The 21,951-nt window shown below is 41.3% G+C and overlaps 1 protein-coding gene across 7 annotated transcripts in view; it reads left to right on the forward strand.

Annotated features, from left to right (window-relative positions):
• The window catches only part of LAMA2 (laminin subunit alpha 2), a 380,508-nt gene that overhangs the window by 70,157 nt on the left and 288,400 nt on the right, over positions 1-21,951 (forward strand). The window lies entirely within an intron of this gene.

Here is a 21,951-nt window from a genome sequence, read left to right on the forward strand (position 1 = left end):
TGAAGTAATTCGTGTGATTATGCTTTTTCATGTGAATTAGCCTTAGTATTATGGTCGTACAGCACCTACCTGGATAAAATGTCTTTCATGTTGCGCATGGTCAGTGGTGGTTATAGATGTTGCATGATGTGTTAACACATTTTTCTTTGCTTTGAGGAAGAGCAAAGCTCTTGCTGTGGATTAATAATTTTACAACCTCTTGATTTTGTGTGGAAGCTGCACTCTGCCATTGATGTTCGTATCTACAGGTTACTTTCAACCTGATTGAACTATGAGCTATGACCATGAAATTAATGAAGGATGGTAATGATTGTGACAGCCAGCTTTTTTTATTTAAAAAAAGAAAAACCCCACGCATGCACAGACACACACACACACACACACACACACACACACACATATATAAAAATTTCTAGCACTCATGCAGAATTGTTTCTTGCAATTAAACTTCATACACAAAAGAAGGTAGAGTATTTGTCTTCATTACCAAATGAAATGGTAAAAACTCCTGCTAAAGTAACAGCCCTACAAAGCTATGGCTTCTAATCCCAAGTTTTAGAACTGAGCTACATTCAAACTGCTAAGGGGAGAAAATGCCAGGGTAGACCAATATTAAGTTTTGAACCACTGTCAGTAATGTCTAGGACTGAAGCATCACTTGACATTTCACCACTATTAGAAGGGCAGTTACATCATGATTGCAGGCAGGTTTGCTGATGTCCAAATTTAAACATCTGTTGAATTAACTTCACTCCAAAATGATGTATCGAAGATATTAATTGTTATACCATTGAGGAAGTGATACAGATATTTCAGTCCTAAAGTCATGCAGTCATGCACAGAGTGGTGTGCTGCAGTTTCCAATGCAAAGCAAGTATGGTTGGCATTAACATATTTCCCAACACTTTGCAACAAACCAGGAGTTATTTCTTGGTCAATGCTGTACTGCAAAGTGGCAGATAAGGAAGGGGGGGGAGGATTCCTGTACCTAACAACTACTACCTTTCAGTAGTAAGTGAAGTGTTGAGGTTTTTGCGTTCTCCTAGTGCACATGTAGCTCTTCCTTGTCAATGTTTGTCTAGAAAGCTGTGCTTATCTGATGACATCATTGCTTTGTGCTAACCCACATCTCTAGAGGCTTCTGTGCAAGAGAATCAGACAAACTGAGTCTGCTGCTGGCATAGGAATACAGGCAGTTGCCTTAAACAGAGTCAGACCATTTGCACATCTAGTTCACCATTGTCTCAGGAATAGCCAACACTGTGGCTGTTAGACTACAATTCCCGTAATCCATTACTACTATGCATGCTGGCTCAGGCTGATAGAAGTTGGAGAGCACCACATTGGCTGTTCCTGACAGTGTTTCAGAAGAGTCTTTCTCAGTCCACCTCTAGATGCCAAGGATTGAACCTGTTCAATCTGTTTTGATACTCAAAATCTAGAAAAAGTGAATGCTGAAATTGTTTCTCTATGCAGCTGGGGAACGACTGGGCCCTGTGTATTTTGCTGTGAAAATTCCCAATTAATATGCATGTGCTCCATTTGAACTGATGTCAGATGCATGTATTTATATTCAGATGTTCAAAACATCAAATCAGAACAAGCTCAAGCAATGGCTAGATGCAATTTATTGCCAAGTGGTAATTAATAATGAGAATACCCCTGTTACAACGTGGGAACAGACAGTCACCACTCCTAGGTAAATCTTGTGCCCAGCCCAAGCCAATAATAAATACAAAGTGACACTCAACATTTGAGAAGAAATAATATGAGCAACCATTAATGCAATCTCAGTATTTGCTGAAGAAAAAAAATCCTATAAATAAATCATATTAATAAATGATTCTACTGGGAGCAGAGAGTTAAACCTTAAAGAGGTCATTCCAGTTATCTTTGCCGTATGTCAGTGTTATATTTAAGACACACTGTTGCCTTGGGAGACAGCAGCACTTTGATCTGATGACCTGACATCTGTGCTTCAGATCCCTGACACTTAGGGTTATTATATTAATCGACAGACTACAAGTGGCCAGTCCTCTTTCCTGCAATCAGAGGTCATGCGGAGGTCACACCCAGCAAAGGCCATGGAATAAAGTTATGCTGCTCCCTAATATTCCCTCAAGGACATGTAACAGTTGCTGTTTCCTGTGCAAACATGCCATATACTGTGTGGCAGAAAAGGATGTCATCTGCATGGGGACGGGGGATTATGTGTAATGTATTCCATTTGGCTTCTTAAATTAGAACACATTCTATCCAGTCTGTCTAGGAATTTGTGAGACTCACTGATACCTGAGAATTTACTAAGTATTAAGAAGGATATTGTAGAGCTGGAGAAGATATAAGGAGAACCAAAATTACCAGAGAGATACAGTAGAGCCTTATCCCGGTGAGGAAAGTACTGGGGCTTCTTAGTTTAGAAAAAAAGGGGAGGCATGATCAAAGTTTGCAAAATTATGCAGAGTTTGGAGAAAATGGATAGACGTTTTACTCCATCTCTCTCAATACTGGAACCTGGGGTTGTATTATGAAGTTGACTGGCCGCAGACAAACAAAAGGAAGCATCTTTTTTCATACATTGTATATAGCTGAACTATAGAATTGCTACCACAAGATGTAGTGATTGCCAAAGGAGTAAAAATTTGATTCACTGATGTGTCACATTTTCTTAACACAATACTTAGTGGCAACACTGAATCCTGGATCACAAATATAATTCATGGGAAATTGTGAATTTGGCAGAAAGCTCTGTGAGAATTCTGACAGGTTCTTCAGCCTGCTTCTTGATATGACTTGAGGCTACAGCTTTCAGGAGACAAGGTGCACTTTTTCCGTTGCTGCAATAAGGGATATCCTTAAGGTCATAAGAACCTCACTGGACTTGAATAAAATATCGATCACATGACGCAGTGCACACACTATTTGAATGGGAATACCCACCAACTTTGTGGGGCCTGGCCCCCTCGAATGTGGGGCCAAGCCCCCATGGGCCCTAGGAATTGGCTCCTATGCCACTTGATCAGAGCAAAGGTCCATCTAATCAAATAGCCTGCCATCTCAGCCAGCATCCTGCTCCTAGAGTGGCCAGCCAGATGCTTCTGGGAAGCCTGCGAGCAAGACAAGATGGCAACAGCACCTACCCCACTTACTCTCCCCAACAACTCTCATGAACTTTAGGGTGGATTCCCCTTCTTTTGGGAATAAAGCTAGGGGTTCATAGTGGGAAGAGAACTACACTCAGGATCAGTCCTGGAGGCACCTTCAGGAGGTCAGTTAGAGCCCCTCTAGCTTGATGACATCATGTTGCCCTCCTTTGGCTCCATTTCAGAGGACTTCATTTCAGTCCAAGCCTTATACAGAGCTTCTGCCCCACCTCTGTTGAGATCAGTGCTCACATCAGAACAACAGCTAGTATTCCAGTACTAGAAGTAGTGTACAGCCATCATGATAAGTAGCCATTGACGGATTTAGTCGCTAACCCCCTTTAAAACCCTCCCTAGATGGTGTATTCTTCTCCATCCTGTGGTACAAAACACTATGGTTTTTCTAGGCACTCTGTGAAGGAGTATTTCTTTTTGTCTCTGCTGAATCTTCCAACATTCAACTTCATTGGATAACCATGCTTTCCAAACCTTGCGGTCTGCAAACCACTGATGATTCTGCTTCCCTTGAGGCACTCCACTCAGAAATCTGCTGCCAAGACAAAATACTTGAGCCCCTGCTTCCCTGCAGGAACGGCTCCTCCTGGCTCTCGCTGCCCATGCTCCCAAACCAGCCGGAAAACAAGCTCCTCCAGAGGTCTTGATCCGACGAAAACCAGCAGCAGAATGAAAGGGGAATGCTTAGGCATTGGAATATGTTTGTGCATTGGAGGGCAGGGTGTGGCCATCGCCTACCCCTCCACTTTATGGGTATTCCGGTAAAGGAATCCGGCAGTCGTGGATCCTGTCCGATGCCCTTGCTGGTGGCTAGGGCCATGGCATGACCCCCGGTGACATCAGGGGGAGTTTTCAGTTGTATTTGCATCAACAGGCTCCTTCCACTGGTGGTTAACCCTTGTTAGACTCACCCCACCCTGAGGGGGTGGAGTCACGTTCGGTTATTTTATCCAATGCCTAAGCCAATTCCTCTCACATGCTGTGATCAATAAAGTTGTGGCCTTTTTTAGCCCATTAACCTAATATACTGTGTCCATGTGTCTGTCTTATCCCCAAGTGGGTGTCGGGTCCTTGAATCACAACCATGCTTTCCCGTATATGAGGGAGAAGTTTCTTTAAACTGTGCATAATTTTATACACCTTTATAAATATTATGCCTACTTGCCTTTTTTTTCTAAACTACAAAGTCACAAATGTTGTAATCTTTCCTCATGGTGGAGTTGCTCTAACCCCTTAATCATTTTGGTTGCCCTTTCCTGAAGCTTTCCAGATCTGCAGTAGCCTGTTAAAACTGTTGTTCACCTGTGTCTTTAATTCACCAAAGCAAAAAGTTTTCTCTTGTTTCGATGCCTGTTTGTGTGAAGATGGTACAGTGGAGCATGTTTACAAACCACATTTGCAGCATGAAAATTTGGTTGGCTAAACTGAACTGAAACTTCTAACTCAGGCATGAGAAACTTCTGTCGCACAGGTCAAGTTTGGTTCAGTGTGGGTTTTAATTTTCCCCAGAAGCCTGTTTCTGCCAAGCCACCATACCTGGTGCAAGTAAAGACGTGGTTGCAAAGGAATAATGGGGAGCCTGAAAATGCACTTCCAATAGTTCCTCCAAGTGTTGCTTGTGTTTGTCGCTTTTTGAATTTGGCACCAAATGTCACTAGGTCCACTGATCCCTGTCAAAAGCAGCTCTTAGAATGTGCTTTTGATATTGGGTCACCTGACATTATGTTGACATTGGGCAATTGATAGGAATGCTACAGGGTGAGGGATATGAAGATCCAGCCTCCCGGCCCAATATTATTTCCCATCTCAGCCTAGCTTATATTAACCAGCATTAACACAGAAAAATGTGAATTTGTAGCTTTGGACTTGGTATAAGAAAAAATACTGGTTGTGTCTAATGATTGAATGCAACTAATTTCTTCATACAACTGCAGCTTTCGAAACAGAGCCTCTACATATCTAACTCTATTATTAATACTAGATGTAGCTGAAAATAGGCTCCTGCCTTCTTCAAGATCCAGGAACACTGCCTGAAAGCAAGTAAATGCAGACCATTATTCTCTGAGTTAATATATTTCGGAGGTTTTAAAAAGTGAAAATTGTAAGTTTTTATTAGGAAGGAGCAGGTTGTTGTTTAGTACTATGTTTAAACAGGAAATTGTTTAAAGATAATTCATTCACTCTCAGTGCTTGTGTTGTTCTATTAGTTTCTATTATTTTTCAGGATTCAAGTTTGGGTCCAAACCAAATTGGGCAGCATCTGCAACAATTTATACTGAAACAGGCTATTTTCCAAAGTGCTGAATTGGGATCCAAACTGAATCTTATGCTCTGTATGCATCCCAAGTTTGTATGCCTTGAGCTCCCTGCTACCCCATAGTTGCCATATTTTTTAAGGCGGAAAAGTGACACTGCTTTGCTGGTATAGATGAGACAATAGCCAAAGAAGATTTGAAAAACACATATTTTAAATCTGTAGCGGAAACATTATTTTGACATTTTTCTAACACGAAAAAGGATTTGCTCAATATAAGAAATAGATCTGGCTGCAAATCCAAAAAAATTGAACTATTCCAGTCTTTTGGAGACTTTGGCATTTCCTTTGCTGAATGATTTATTACGTTGTCTAACAACTATAATCATACTTTCCCTATTTCCATAAATTGTTCTGTATTGCAAGTTTTTCTCCCTTCCTTTTCTCTCCTGAAAGGACACTTGTTTTACATCACAAATGAATTCATTTATTTTTAGACTATGCTATTTCTGAGTTGTTTTTATTGTCTGCTTGCATTGACAATTGGTTGTATTCATTTACTCATGTGATTTGTCTCTAAGAGGAAGGTGAAGACAAAAGGAAGGTGAAGAGTTTTGAATTTAGAAATCTGTTACAGCCCATTAAGAAAATAAGAGACTGAGAACTGCAAAAAATTACTGAAACATTCCAGAGGATTTAGATTTTCAGAGAAAGCTGCTGGGTTTCAACTAGGTTGGGAAAACAAGTGTTTTGTTTTAACTTCCAGCACACTGAGTTCCAACTTTCTCCCCCCACCCCACCCCATAGAACATCCGTAGCGATGGATAGAAGAACTTGAATGTGCCTCCTTCATATATTATTTTACAAGTTTGTAGGACAGATTTTAAGAAAAGGCCCAAATTGCACAGTCCCAGTGCTTCTGAAAGGTCCTCCAATGTTTGCTTCACTGAAGCTCCATGCTAACTTTTGTGGGGAAATTTCTCCCTCCTCCATGTTAGAAGTTTGTCAGTACTGTATCTGTACCAGACCCATCATGCAGAAATCACTGTGCATCTTCATGTACGACAGCCTTCTGCTTCTCCCACTTTGGGAAATGCAGACTCAGATTTTAGGAAATGTGGACTTGGATTCCGGGTACTTTCACAGACAGGACTTAAAGCAGGTTTTGCTTCAGTGGTGTTCATAATGCAAACATAAAATCTGCATTGGTAATGGATATACTTCAGATTACAAATGCCTTTTTTTAATCAGAGGTTAATATTAATATTGTGAAAGATAATCAAATATGTAAGTGTTTTGGAAAACTGTTTTGCAGGGCAATCCTATTCATATCAGCTCAAAAGTAAGTTCTGCTGAGATCACTGATGCTTACTTCCAGGGAATAGGGTTTACAATTGGAGCCTTTTTGCTTGCGATATATTCTGCGCCACCATTTAAGCCACTGCTTTCCCCTATATTTTCCAGCTAAGACACTGATGAACACTAGGCTAAGAAGTATAACAACTGGGTTTAAGAGCTGCAATGCTCAAGCAGATCACTTGCACAGCAGGGCTCTCTGATGCTTTGCAGGGAGGCGACAGTGAAGGACTAACAAGAAGAGCTTGTAGCATTCAGAATCCTTGCTGTGATCAAGTGTTCCCAGAAAGGGTGATAGAAGTAAAATAATAAATCAAGTTCTCGCTCTTAAAAAAAAAAAAAAAAACCCCTAATACAATTGCTCCAAGACATTCCATGATTGTTAAAGCCTGTGATATAAAGCACTTTTGTTTGCACTGGGAAATATGATTCTTGCCGTCATACAACAAACTTAGGCCATTCAGGTCTATCAGAAATCCTCAGTGAGAGCACACCAGTAAAATGAAATAAGTTCATAAAAAAGGTAAAGGACCCCTGACAGTTAAGTCCAGCCGCAGACGACTCTGGGGTTGCGGCGCTCATCTCGCTTTACAGGCCGAGGGAGCCGGCGTTTGTCCGCAGAGCTTTTCTGGGTCATGACTAAGCCGCTTTTGGCACAGCAGAACACCGAAACCAGAGCAGCACATGGAAACACCGTTTACCTTCCTGTTGGAGCAGTACCTATTTATCTACTTGCACTTTTTTGTTGTGCTTTCTAACTGCTAGGTTGGCAGGAGCTGGCACCGAGCAACAGGAGCTCACCCCGTCGCAGGGATTCGAACTGCCGACCTTTTGATCGGCAAGCCCAAGAGGCTCAGTGGTTTAGACCACAGAGCCACCCGTGTCAAGTGCATAAAATAAACTGGTTAATATAGAATTGAACTGAAGTAATGGGACTCTGGCAGATTTAGAAATGCTTCATGCGTTCATTCACTAAGCTGTGTGTCAGGAGTACTGGAACTTGATCTTTTGACCAGAGAGCAACTGAGGAATTTAACACTTCCAATTAAAATGGATCGAGGAATAGACAGATATATAGATATATATTACCAACAGTTTAATACAGTGGTACCTCTGGTTAAGAACTTAATTCATTCTGGAGGTCCGTTCTTAACCTGAAGTACCACTTTAGCTAATAGGACCTCCCACTGCCGCCACCGCGTGATTTCTGTTCTCATCCTGAAGCAAAGTTCTTAACCCGAGGTACTATTTCTGGGTTAGCGGAGTCTGTAACCTGAAGCATCTGTAACCCGAGGTACAACTGTATACTGTTAGAGCAGACTAAGTTCAGGGGATTCTGGGAAGGAGGCCACGGCTGAGCAAGCCAAGCTCTTTCCTGCCTTGCTGCTCCCTCTCAGTAAGTGGCAGCAATGTGCTGCTGCGAAGTCAAGAGATTAAGGCAGCCCCACCTGCACAGCCGCTGCTGCTTCTGCTTTAAATGCTGTTTTAATGAATTAAGTTAGTATACTTAAGCTTCAAAGTTGCACATTTAAAAACAAATAAAGGTTATATAATTTATGCTAGATTTTATGCTGAAAATTAATTTTATAAAATATTTTAAACATTTGAAATAATGGGTTTTTTGATGTTTTAATAATACAGTGTAAGCTCCTCAGAATATTTATTTTTTATCTTGTGTGGTCAGCAAATGTTCCAAACAACTAAAAAGAACAGATAAAGCATGCACACAAAAGCTTATACCCAGAACAAACTTAGTTGATCTCTAAGGTGCTACTGGACAATTTTTTAATTTATTTCAACTGCGTCAGACCAACACGGCTACCTACCTGAAGATAAAGGTAGGTTAGACCATTGTCCCATCTAGCTGTGTTCTAACCCCTGAGTCTGACAGTGGCCCTCTAGGCAGGAATGTCTCCTCTAGGCTTTGCTCCTGAAATTCTACTGGAAACCCAATGGCTTGAACTTGGGGCTTTATCTATGCAAAGTATGTCCTCGGCTGCTAAGCTGTGGGCCGTTCCTCAAGCCATTTATCGGCTGCTTGTGTTTGTATATAGAGGATTTGAGGGGAGGCAAGACCCCAGTCCTACTCAGTGACATTGGGTACCTATTTATTTATTAGTTAATACAGTAATTTCCGTCCCACAGAAATTATTTATTACTTAATATAGTAATTTCCATCTTTCGAGAGACAAATTCTTCCAAGGCAGCTGCTGTTTCCTGCTCTTTTTTTATTTAGATAAATTGATTACATAGTTTATGAGATACAATAAAATAACCGGTCAGCACTAGATTATGATCACATAGTTTGCAACCATTAATAGCCTGAATAATAATAGTGCTTTGCCATAGCAAGCTGTACCGTTCCAGTATATACAACATTGTGGAATAGGATGCAGGTGAGAAGAGCAAACCCTCCCATTTAGATAGTACAATTTTTCAAGTGTGGGAGTTACCACTGCAACAAAGCAGTCAGGTCTCTCTCTCCCCCACCCCCAACTAAAAGCAAAAGCACTTCTGCTGCTGAAAGCAGTGGCAGAGCAGCCCTGAATTGTTCAGCCATCATTTTGAATGGAATGTCCCAATGGTAGTGGCACTGCATCACCATTCCTGAGATAAAACGTAGCCACCCCCATTGGGCAGCTGAACTAGAGATAGGTGAGATAGCTAATGTTTTGTGTTTTCTCTTATGTTACATTTTATCCACCATCCATTTACACTGGGCATTTGCAACTTGGGAGTTCTCCTTTCAACAAGCCTGACCATTTGTTCATGCCACAAGGTTTGTGGGTAAGAGAGAAAGGAAAACCGAGGCAATCATCTTTTACCCAATGTTCTTCCCAAAAGAGGTTTATTGATGACAAATGCTAGTAAAAGAAGAGAAGGAAGAATTGGAGCCACATGTTCTCATTTAATGGCTTCCTGTGGAAGTTGAAAAATGGAGAGGTACAAGATAGAGCTCTCTGGAAACCCATTGCAAAAGTGCCATGGGGTGGAGCAAAAGCCCTCCAGCGCCATCTTCTGGAATTGATTAGACTGTGCCCCACAACTCACTCCAGTTACCGGTGCAGAAGTGTACGATGATCAGTGGTACTGAAAACTATTGAGAGATGCAGAAGAATTAGCAAGGTCATACAGAATTTTCCTCCTTCTCCCAGGATGTATCAGGGCAACCAAAGGGTTTCATTGCCAAAACTCGGCAGGCACTATAATTGATCTAGAAAATCTATAATCTTTATTTGTTTCCCTAACCCATTTTAGACTACAACTCCCATCAGTCCCAGCCACCATGAAGGGGCCCATGGGAGTTATAGTCCAATACCTCCTGGGTACAGGAGGCTGATCTGGATTATTATGGGGGAAAGGAAGGTCCTGAGCCAGACGGAGCAAAACCGAGAAACTTCTACAACCAGTTCCATCCTTGGTCCTTCATAAACCTTCTCAAAGGATAACCCACTTTATGGATTTCTGTTCTCATCATGAGCATAGGTCCTTCTGACCTTTGGACCCCTCTAAAGGCAAGCTTTTAAGTCCAATGCTCTGGAAAAACACAAACTACCTTTATATATTTGCAAGAGAGATGTGTCTCAAGAGAAGCAAGGAGATGTAGGCTTGATTACTTGGGAAATGACATTTGGTCATCTGTGTCACTGATGTTGGAACTTTTTAATCACACAAAGTGACAGCAGATCAGTATATGCTGAAGCACAAAAGGCAAGCTGACTGGAAAATGCAACAAAAAGGGGAAAACAAAATCAGATTAATGCTGAGACTTGAGCTGTCACTCTGCATTAATGCAAGTGGGAGTGCCTGGAGGGACTTTCTTAGTAGTCTCAGCATTCCCACCCCCTTGCCAGGAGTCCAATATTTTCTGAAATCTAAATTCTGTCACTGTTTCTCCTCCATCCAGGAGGATTGTTAGCATGCATTTTTCTGTTAGGATGATGTACAGCTAAGTGCTGCGTTTTCTTTTTGGTAGCCTGTGTGGGGCGGAGCAATGGATGCAATTTTTACTTTGCTGCAGCAGGCAAATTCCTGTACAAACTTCCTCTCTTATCCCTTATCAGAGTTCAGCCAGGTAACATTCCAACCAGGTACAACACAAAATGAGGGTGGTGAAGCATAGCCAATGAGGAGTGTAGCCTGGGATAAGTCCTGAGAGCTAGACAGAGAGGCCTCTAGGGCTGCATTCAGCCCCTGGGACTGACGTTCCCTACTCCTGTCTTAGGATAGGGATAGAGAGCAGAACTGTTCTGCACATTTCAGGTCAATCTACAGGCATGAGAGTATGTAAAATCACACTATGAAATCAGTAGAATGCAACCAGCAGGAAGTGACAACAGGGTGTTCTGAGCTTACCTCTGTACTATTGCTAGAACAATTGAACAATAATTTAGACAGACTGTGACCCACTATAATATTTTACAGGAGGGAATACTAGTAGGGAAAAACATCACAGCTCTTTCCAATATGCCCCTGAAATTTTAAACATACTGTATGTATGCAAGTCAGTGAGCAGAAATATGTAAGGAACAGTTGTTTGGGGTTTTAATTTGAGTTGAATGGTAAGATAAGAGAGCCTGGGGGGGTACTCTTTAAATGTGGAGAATTAATTGAAATGTGTATTTCTGTTATCTTTAGAATAAATGGAAAGTTCTCTTTTTCAAAAAGAAAGGGGTTTTTTCCTCCCCTTTTGTCATGGGAAATTAAAGTAATATGTGTTGGGTTTTTTCAAATGTTTCATTAACAGAGCTCATAGTTCTGTCTCTTTGGGAAAGAATTAGACAAGTGTAAAATAGGAGAAATGAATGTAGAGGGGGAAAAGAAATTGCATTTGGCAATACTGGAAGAGCAAGATGTGGGAACATTTGTTTAGCTGCTTAAGTTTAGAATCCAATGTTTTTATTTCATTTATGGAGATTGATCAGAGGCAGGGCTGGCTGGCCTATAAGGCAAAGTGAGGCAGTCGCTTCAGGTAGCAGATCCTGGCCTCCTCCTCCTTATGATTGCCCACACCCTCCATTCCTGCCCACCACTATGCCCATCACTGCCCACTCTTCTCCAGCCTCCTTTTACTCTCCAACCACCTTCAGTGTGGGAGACTGAGGAGGAGGAGGTGGCGTCAATGGTTGGGTGGCATTTTCTGTTTTGCCTGAAGTGGCAAAAAGTCCTGAGCCAGCGCTGATCAGAGGTATTGCTCTGGTGAGAAACAATATTTTACATAAATAAATGAGTTATGTGATTGAGTGGAAGCTGGATGTCTTACAGAGATGTCTGTAGAGGTGTATAAAAATAATGCTAATCAACTAGCCTATACATAGGGATAAGAGACTGGGAGTTCTTATGCACACCTACACATTCTTCTCTATCCTTACTTTCCTTTTCTTGTTACAGATAGGTAGCCGTGTTGGTCTGCCATAGTCAAAAAAATAAATAAAAAAAAAATCCTTCCAGTAGCACCTTTAAGACCAACTAAGTTAGTTCTTGGTATGAGCTTTTGTGTGCAAGCACACTTCTTCAGATACACTGAAACAGAAGTTGCCAGATCCTTCTATATAGTGTATAGTGAGTAATACCCCTCCCCACCTTCTCACTATATAGAAGGATCTGGCAACTTCTGTTTCAGTGTATCTGAAGAAGTGTGCTTGCACACAAAAGCTCATACCAAGAACTAACTTAGTTGGTCTTAAAGGTGCTACTGGAAGGATTTTTTTTTAATTTCCTTTTCTTGTGTAAGTAAAGCATTCTTCTTAGCTATACCTGTCTAATTTATAGACCTTGCTTTCTGCTTACGTTTTATATTTCTGCTTTTCATAACATCTCCGCAAAAGTAAATTGAGCCCTTGGTACTAAGGTAATATTCAAACCATTTGACTGTGGCTTCTCTGATAAACTGGGGAGTTCCTGGACCCTTAATTGTCACCTACTGTATCATATATTAGAGATTCAGTGCTCTGGAAGGTTGTGCAACAAGGGTTAGATCTATTCCCAAATGACATTGGTAACCTTCCAATGAGAAGAGATGGGGCTCTTCTAACACTGGCCACTGTAAACAATCAGGCACCCAGTTCTCACTGCCTTCAGCCGTCTGACAACTTTGTCCATTGCTAATCAGGTCTGAATCTCCCCACCCCCAACCCAGCTCAGTTCATACAGTTAGTGTTTCTACACAAACACACCGGCAAGCCCACTGGCAGCTTCCTATAGTCCTCTGGGCAGTCGTGCTGACTGGCTGAACCAAGACTTGATACTTGTTCATTTTTTAGAAACCTTTGTTTTCCTTACCCAAGAACCAAATGGCATGGTTCTACGAAAATGTACCCTTTTCAGTAAGTAACGTAGAATTTTGGAAGCCAACTAACAAGTCCCACTGCCACAAATGTTTTATGCCTTTCCTCCTTTCTTTTCCTTCTTTGAATTAATGAAATATTACAAACCTATGCTCACTCTAGGATGATTTTTAAATGACAAAAGAATAAACGCTTGAAATTCAAATCCTAGGAAGGAAAGTAAAACTTCAATCAGAGAGGTGTTAGCCGACATGGTAATAATCTAATATTCATGAATATTAAAGTAAGCGTAGAAGAATATTTAAACTGGCTTTACAGTGTTTTCAAGCCAGATGTCTGTTGGCATTTATAGGCAGGATCTCTGTACTGTTCACCAAGATGCATAATTTTCTGTGCACTAATTCTCAGCCATGGTATGTAGTCATTGCTTTTCTGACAGCCATCTGCTCTGAGCTCTCCATTCATCCTCAGCACGAACTGGGATTGAGGAAGCAAACAAACAGTTTTGGAAGGGAAGCTGGGATTGGGTTATTGCATTAAACTCTTGTAAAATGTTATGGTTTCAAAGGAATTGTCAAATCCTAGTTTAGCAATGAACTAGCTGAGCAGCCTCTAACAAATCACAGTTGCTCCTCCCCCATTCTTCATATATAAAGAGGAATGGTGTTTATATAACTTCCAGCTTGTTTGTGAAAATAAATGGGAGTGATTGTAAAGGTTGAGGCAGAGCCCAGCACACTGGAATCAACATACTGTACGCCAATGTTATATATAGGTTTGTGCTCCATCTCACCTGTATTCACTTTCCTTTTCCCTCTAAGGAACTCAAAGTGGCATGTTCTCTTCACTCCCCACTTTCTCATAAGAATCTTGTGAGGTTGGCTAGGCTGAGAGACTTCAGTGAGTTTCATGTATGAGTGGGGATTTGAACCCTCGTCTCCCAGGTCCTGGTTTAACACTCTAACCACTACACCACAATGGCTTCATCAGTGCCAGCTCCCTTGCTACTCAGAGGAACCATTCCTCTTCCCAGCCATGGTTACCAGCTGCTTCTCCTTCCCCTTTTGCTTGCCATTGTTGTCACATGCCCTGTTGCAAGATGAAGAGCCAGTGAACAATTGGATGGCAGCTGCAGCTGCTGCTCCTTCTCACCATGACCATCCTGCACTTGTTCAGTCCTTTTTAGCCTAAGATAAGAGGGCAGGTGAGCAATGGTTAGGAGATCCCAGGGGGCCTATGTTAGACTGCCCCCTCCTGCTGGAGTGGGAGTCTCAGAAGGTACCCTATTATGGTGACCCTTGATAGTGACCTGAGCCTAGACTTTGGGGATTTTCAGTGCCCAGTCAGAGAGCAGGTATGTCTCCCACTTTCACAGTTTCTTGCTCCTGTTTCCCTCATACTCGTCAATGATAATCATTAAAAAATGGCAAAAGCAGACTCTGACATCCTCTGAGATCAGTGACCTGAAAGCCAGATTAAATAGAGGCCCTATAAATACTAAGCAGGTGCTAGGATAATAGGATCATAGAGTTGGAAGATACTCTGAGGGTCATCCAGTCATCCATTCCTGCAAAGCAGGAATCCTGCCTACAACCATCCCTTCGTGGGCTCGAACCACCAGCCTTCTATGACCTCATATTTAATATGACCTCATATTTAACTGGAAAGCAACAGAGATCTATTTTGTTTGTACACATATCATAATGCCTATGATTAACTTACATGGATTTTCAGGGAGGAAACCATACATTATCAGGGTATGTTTTTGACAGAGTGGAGAATGTAACTTGGGGGAAAGTTGCTAGTCTAAAAGAGAGAAAAGTTCTTGGGATTAAAGCAGAAAAGAATAAAATGAAAAGAGTATCCCCTGAAAGAAGTGGCAACACCACAAAAATGCATTAGTTCTCTTTTAAACAAGAAAAGATAACAGAGCTGTTTAACGCTGTAGGAGCAGTTGATCAGAGCAGTAAACATGAACTGAAAGGCGGTGGTATTGGATTTTGTTTGCCTCTGGACAAATAGTTTTTAACATCATATTTTCCAGTCTGCAAGAACTGCTGTGCCTGGACAGTGATTTCTTAAAATGGAACTTATTTTCCAGTTGTATAAAAGTGTTCTTTTACATTGTGGATTGAGTGCATTAAGTTGCTCCCTGTGGTGCACAGCTGGAAATTATCCTTTGCTGCAATGTTTTGTTTTGCTTTGCCCCAGAGTTTTTCTGTGCCTACTCACTGTGTTCCCACACACCAGCATAGTTTAGTACTACAACAGGGAACTTTCTTTCTCTTTTGTTTTCTGTGGCTGCTTTTCTTTCCTGAGGATGCTTCTTAGAACATCTGAAACAGACAGTTGTTGTTTTTTTAAGCTGCCTTTGAGTATTCGATACAAATTTAGTGGCATTTCAAGCTTTCCCCTGCAGACCTGGAAGTTGGGTTTGGCAAAGTTAAGCTGAAATTTAGGCAGAGTGTTTTCCTTTCCTTCTTTGAAGCAGCAAGTGGTGTTTGCAGAGAAAGTAGTTGGACCAAATAGTTCTGCATTAGAGAAAAGCGTAGCAATATTAGTCACAAAGCAGTGGTGGAGAGAAGTTGAATGCATTTCCATAATCTTTTACAAAATGCATTTTAGATTTGCAGTTTTAAAAACTAGGAATATTTGTATGGTGCTTACAGTTGGGTTTTCTAGGCTTTAGCTTTGGCCTGCTGAAATTGTGACCCACCAAGGCCACCAGCCATAGATGACGCAGGATCCTACTGTTTTGCTGCCAGCTTTGGTATGCAAAAGGGCTGAGGTGTTAAGTGCTGGGTAGGCTAAAATATGTGACTGGTGGTGTGTGTTCAGTTTGGTGGGTCAAAAATTACACTGGCCTGCTTTAAGCACCTTTAATCTTGTATGCCTTCAGGAAACAACTGGTATAACAATTAGGCCCCATATCACCTGATAGCAGTGGCACTGGCTTGGGATACAATGGATTCTAGGCCATCTCTGGTCCACTCATTTCCTCATTTCCAGCAGGGATCCAGCCAACATCACTTTCCCACACCTGCCTTCCAGGCAGGAAGGGGAGCTCTGTGCCAACTGATGTCACTGCACAGACAATGGCCAGCAGAGGCTGATGGAGGCCTGTGGGGCTAGGCAGAGGGACACCTTTGCCCATTTAACCCCCCCCCCCACTCTAGCCTGGCACAAAGGGTATTTGGATTGCCCTGCTAACACCAAATAAGTAAATAAAAGAGGAATTGCTAGTGTTATGTAGAATTTAAACTTAAAAACAGATATCCATTGGTAATTTGCTTTATTTTTTATTTGTATGTATGTTTTTTGATGTGTGTATTTTTAAATGGGGAACCAAGCTTTATTTCAAAAATGCCTATATAATATTTTATATTATTTTTAGAAGTCTTAACTGGGCAGGAGGGCTCACTGATACACTTGCAGTTCACCATGACCTACTGGAGAGGAGGTGGAGATGTAGGAAAAGAAGGCCATTCTAGCTTCTAAGAAAGCCAAATAAATAAAAGTAAAATTGTATGTGTGTAGGCTTTCACAAATCCATCTTACCATACTATTTGTTATATGCTAAATTAAATACGCTTTCTTAGCATAGCTGTGGTTGCAATGACTACAAATGCAATTCAATCTGAATATCAAAGCAGGCATAAGGCTGGTACCAAGTAAAAAGAATGCGAGGGAAAGAGAAGAGAGACAAAATGAGGTTTTTTTTTACCTGGCACCATCTTATTTAGAGTATCTTCCAGTTATTCTATTCCTCTAAGTATGAGGCAAGGTGGAATAGAACTACATATGAGGAATGTAAATTTTTCCTTTGCCAGAAGCATCCAGAAATAGAGGGCAGCCAGTCTTTCCTACTATATCCTACCCAAATTGGCAACAATAGTTAGCAGCCAGCTTCTCTGACACACACAAACTTTTGGGTAGTGAATAAAATAACCTGTTTGATACAACAGCACAATAATCTTTCCATTGCTGACATACTTCCCACTCTCCCTTTGCAATATACTGGTTGTCTAATTTATTCTTAACCACATCCAGGTGGATTTTGCTTAGGAATAAAGCAACGTTTTAATCAGTACTATGCATAGTATTGCCAGAGTGAAATGGTTGTCGGATTGGTTCCAAAACAAATTGTTTCTGGGATGCCTTTTGTTGAGCTGCTGGTTCAGTTTTGTTTATTGGTCAAGCAGACAGGTTTTAAACACTAACAAGTTGTTGGTGGAAACAGACTAATGTGTTTTTTGTCAGGCGGGAAAACAAGCGACCAACAATCAAGCTTATTTACTTGTGTCTTCCTTAAAAGCATATTTACATTTTGCCAACTCAGATGATAAATAAATTGTGGACTATAAATTCCTGGTGGATGGTGTTTTCATTGTGCCTTAGCATTTATTCATTTATTTTGCAGCTATAATTCAATCTAGAGGGATATCACAGGCTTATAGGTATTTGGAGAAATGTGTTCGTTTCACTCCTGTATTTCAGAGATGCTATTTGGACATGATGTTCCGAAATTACACAGAGGCAAATGAAATATTCTGATTAGCACTGAGTGCCCAACACTATGTCACAAGTGACTGTGAACATACAGATGTGACCTGTTCAGGAAAGACTGCAGTTCCAACTTGAAAACATTTAACAACAAAGCACACATGCAAAGAACCAAAGAACACCCACCCCTTACCAACAAAGGGCTTTTATCCTTATCAGCTGTGTAGCAAATGTATTAAAATGCCAGCTCCAAGGCTTGGCAATCCATCAGCAGCAACTGCAGTGTTTGAGTTCATGGTAGGAGAGCTCATTCACCTTCTGCTGCTTTTGTGCTCTGCCTGCCATCTCCGCTCATGTATGCCAGCAGGGGGTTGGATATGACAAGGTTCCTTCTCTCCGAAACACTGGGACATTGACAATGTCTCTTTAATAAAACATCTAACAACCGTTGCTTGTGTTCATGCTGATAATGTGTTGCATTATGAGGTCAAATTTTGTTCTCAGTTAATGACATGTTGGCACAGTTGGGAGTGGTATTTTCTTCCAGACGATTTTGATGAACTGTTACAAAAACAGTCACATGTGTCTGTGTGCTTCTGTGTAAATGGTGCATGTATTCAATACTTTCTTTAAAATTACTGGAATTAACCAAACCAACTATTCAGGGAGCATCTTAATTTCATTTTAACTCCCTGAGTCTAGCATTTCTATTAAGAAAGAGCTGATAAATGCTTCCTCCAGAGCAGAAGTAGTATAGGTGCATTTGTTCAGAGGTGGTATTTCCCCATGTCTGAAAGGAAAGTAATATTCTCTGTGGGGGGCATTTTCACTGGCAACCAATTGTTTCCCCATTTTAGGTTTTATTGTTGCTCACTTCTTAGCAAGCCTGCTATCTCAACATGCTTCAAGCCATAACACAAGCCAGTATATGGTCCTTTAGAAGTTTGCAAAGCACAAAGCTACTAATCAAAATGAAATTAAGAAATGGGTTCTTATGTAAAGTTGACATTCTCCCGAGTCACCATTAAATCCAACATGAAATAATGAAAGAATAAATGAGAATAGAAGTATAACTCCTTAAAAGCTTATTAATACCCTCAATTTAAACATGTCTATGATTTAAAGTTCCCTGTCCATTTACAATAGCAGTTGGTAAATAGCAATTAACATAAAGATGTTAAATAAAAAGATGCTTTCAAATGAATTTGAGAGATTTCTTATTGGTGATAGGCACAATTCCCTATCCAATTCAGAATTAGGATCAGAATTGCAATCTGTTTTGCAAAATATCACCTATAGCCCAGTCCCCCCCAGCCCTGCCATTCTGAAATTTGAACCTTATCTAAAGATGTGAAGGCCAAGGTGGGGGTGGGGGCAGAGACAGGAAAATGGAATAACCCATTTTCTGATTTCTTCAAGAGAGTGTGTGTGTGTGTGTGTGTGTGTGTGTGTGTCTGTGTGCTCCCCCCCCCAAAAAAAGACCTAGGAGAAAATACCCCTCCCCCATCTTCCTGGTTTTATTTCCTAGGTCCTCATATCTATAATATCATGAAATGGAAATGAGTATGAATGCATCCCCTCAAGCCTTGGCCCCTTCCCTTCATATTTTCCTGGCAGCAGTAGTGGAAATGTCTCATGGAAGTTACAGCATGCTCAGCAGTGAATTAGACACAAGTGTGCTGGGACATGGATAGAGCAATCCTATACTGCAGTTTGGAGATACGTTGCTGTGCTAGGCCCACAAAATGGCCACTGCATTTTATATGTGCCCAGTGCAAGGCAGGAGGTAGAAACACATTGCAAGAAAAAACCCATTGCAAATATGGCTGTTGTAGTCCCAGAATCCTTGACAGAACTGCCACTGGCCAGCAGTGACACCTCAAGGTGGAAATCATACCTTCAAGCCCCACCCCATGAACAGAAGGTGCCAACACATCGGCCAATCTCAGGGCATGGCCATGATGATACTGTTCACCTGCAACACAACACAACACAACACAACACAACACAACACACACACACACACACACACACATTATTATAATGTTAATAATAATAATAATAATAATAATAATAATAATAATTTTTATTTATACCCCACCCTCCCCAGCCAAGGCCGGGCTCAGGGCGGCTAACAAGCAATAATAAAAACAAGTTGAATGAATACAACTTAAAAACAAGATTAAAATACAATTAAAATATTGAAACATTAAAATATTAAAATGCAGCCTCATCACAGGAGGGGAAAGGAAAAAGAAAAAAGAAAGAGGGGGAGGGAATCAAATTGGCTTCAAGCCAAAGGCCAGGCAGAACAACTCTGCCTTACAGGCCCTGCGGAAAGAAATCAGATCCTGCAGGGCCGTGGTCTCATGAGGCAGAGTGTTCCACCAGGCTAGAGCCAGTGTTGAAAAGGCCCTGGCTCTGGTTGAAGCTAATCTAACTTCCTTAGGGCCCGGGACCACAAGGGTGTTGCTATTTATGGACCTTGAGGCTCTCCGTGGGGCATACCAAGAGAGGCAGTCCCGTAGGTACGAGATATATACCGCCCTATACCTGCAGGTCTCAGGGTGGTTCACAGGATAAAATCGGAATATAAAATCACAAAGTACATAATCAAAATAAAAATAACAACCCAATGACCCCCCCTACACACATTTTTAAAGGGCATAGTATGTCAATCAACCATAGGCCTGGGATAGGATTGCTTTTGCTTGGCGCCTAAAGGTGTATAATGAAGGTGCCAGGCAATACCACACACAGCTTTCTCAATAATGATGACATCCTGATGTCATGTGTGCGATGTTGATGCCCCATCGCCCTTACAAGCTGGTGCCTCTGTTGGAAGAGGAGTCATCTGGCAGTGACAAGACATTCTTGTGGGGCCAGTACCATCTATTCCACTCCTTGATAGGCCAACCATGCTAGCAGCATCCTAGACCCTTGAATGGATAAAATATTTGCCAGAGGCAATGGTCATTTAAGGAGGCGGTTGGTTTTAAACAGCTGACTGGGAAAGTGTGATGCACTCTCCATGAGTTGCTCTTCCATTCTTGATTCCAGATTCCCAACACCTCTCCCCTCCTCCAGATTATAACAAAAACCATTAGGGCATCATTAGATGCATCTGCATATAATATCTTGTTTGTCCCTAAAAGGCTAGGGTGTCCTCATGGGGAAAATAAAATAATGCATTTCATGTGGGTTTTGGGGAGAGTGTGTGAGAGAGGATTAAGAGAAAGAGACATAAAGTACACATAGCTGTGTGTCTGTGTGCATCTGTTTCCTCCCTGACATTTTTTCACCACCTCCTTTTATATTCTTTCAATATATTTTTCCAACATCACATACTGTAAATTCTTGCCTGCCTCACTATATTATGAGCTTATGTGATGTTCCCATTAGCTGAAACTATCTGTGGTGCACTTTAAAGCAGGCTGCTGGTCTTCCTGTTATGCCTAGATTGCTGGCTTTTATATTATTCATGCTGCAGAGCCTGAGGTTTTAAGTAAACCTGGAGGTACTATAGCTTCTGACTACTCATTTGCTCTTTCAGTACTCAGTCTTGACTCTGTAACTCCCTGCGTAGAATCATAAATATATCTCAGTGGAGGTGGGGGTTTTTTGGTGGGGAGGGAGCTACAAATTATATATACACTTTAAAACACACTAAAGCAGAGGTGTGTAATCTGCAAAAACCCTGGCGAGCTGCAAATTCAATAAAGTCCTGACTATTGATTGACTGGTTGTACAAATTGGACAAGTTAGCAGCTAATTGGGTGCCTTGCTTAGGCAATATGTTGAACATGGCTTTTAAAAGGAGCATTGGAGTCACTAACTTAGAATGTCAGAGGATAACTGTACCATGACCGAAAAGGTCAGTAATTAAATGGCACACAGGTTAATTGCAGGGACAGACAAGAGAACTGAGATGGGAGATCAAAATGCATTAATTTAGCAAGGGGAAAGAGAAGAAAAGCTTTGAAAATCTGTTACACATTCAAGCCCATCCTTGGCAATTTTAGTTGAGATTAGGTTTTGTGCTCATTAAAGTCTGGAGCTAGATTCAGGGAATACAGCCAAACATGGGGGTGGCAAACATTAGATCCAGCATAGCTCTCAGACACAAACCCACTGTGTTGATGTCTTCAGCTTTTCATATCCTCAGCCCACATGATCTTTCTTTTGTGGGAAATCTTAATATTTGATCCAACTTATTACTTAATATTTTGGGATTTCCTCCTCCTCCTCCTGCTCCCTGCTACACAACACACACAATGGTTCTACTTTTAATTGGAGATGTGATAACTCTCAAAATGTGGACACTCAATAGGCTGAAGCTCCTGTTGGGTTGTTGCATTACATTAAAAAACAACAGCCCTCTGTTAATTAGTTA

This window comes from Podarcis pityusensis (assembly GCF_964106645.2).
Source record: "Podarcis pityusensis genome assembly, chromosome: 3".
NCBI lineage: Eukaryota > Metazoa > Chordata > Lepidosauria > Squamata > Lacertidae > Podarcis > Podarcis pityusensis.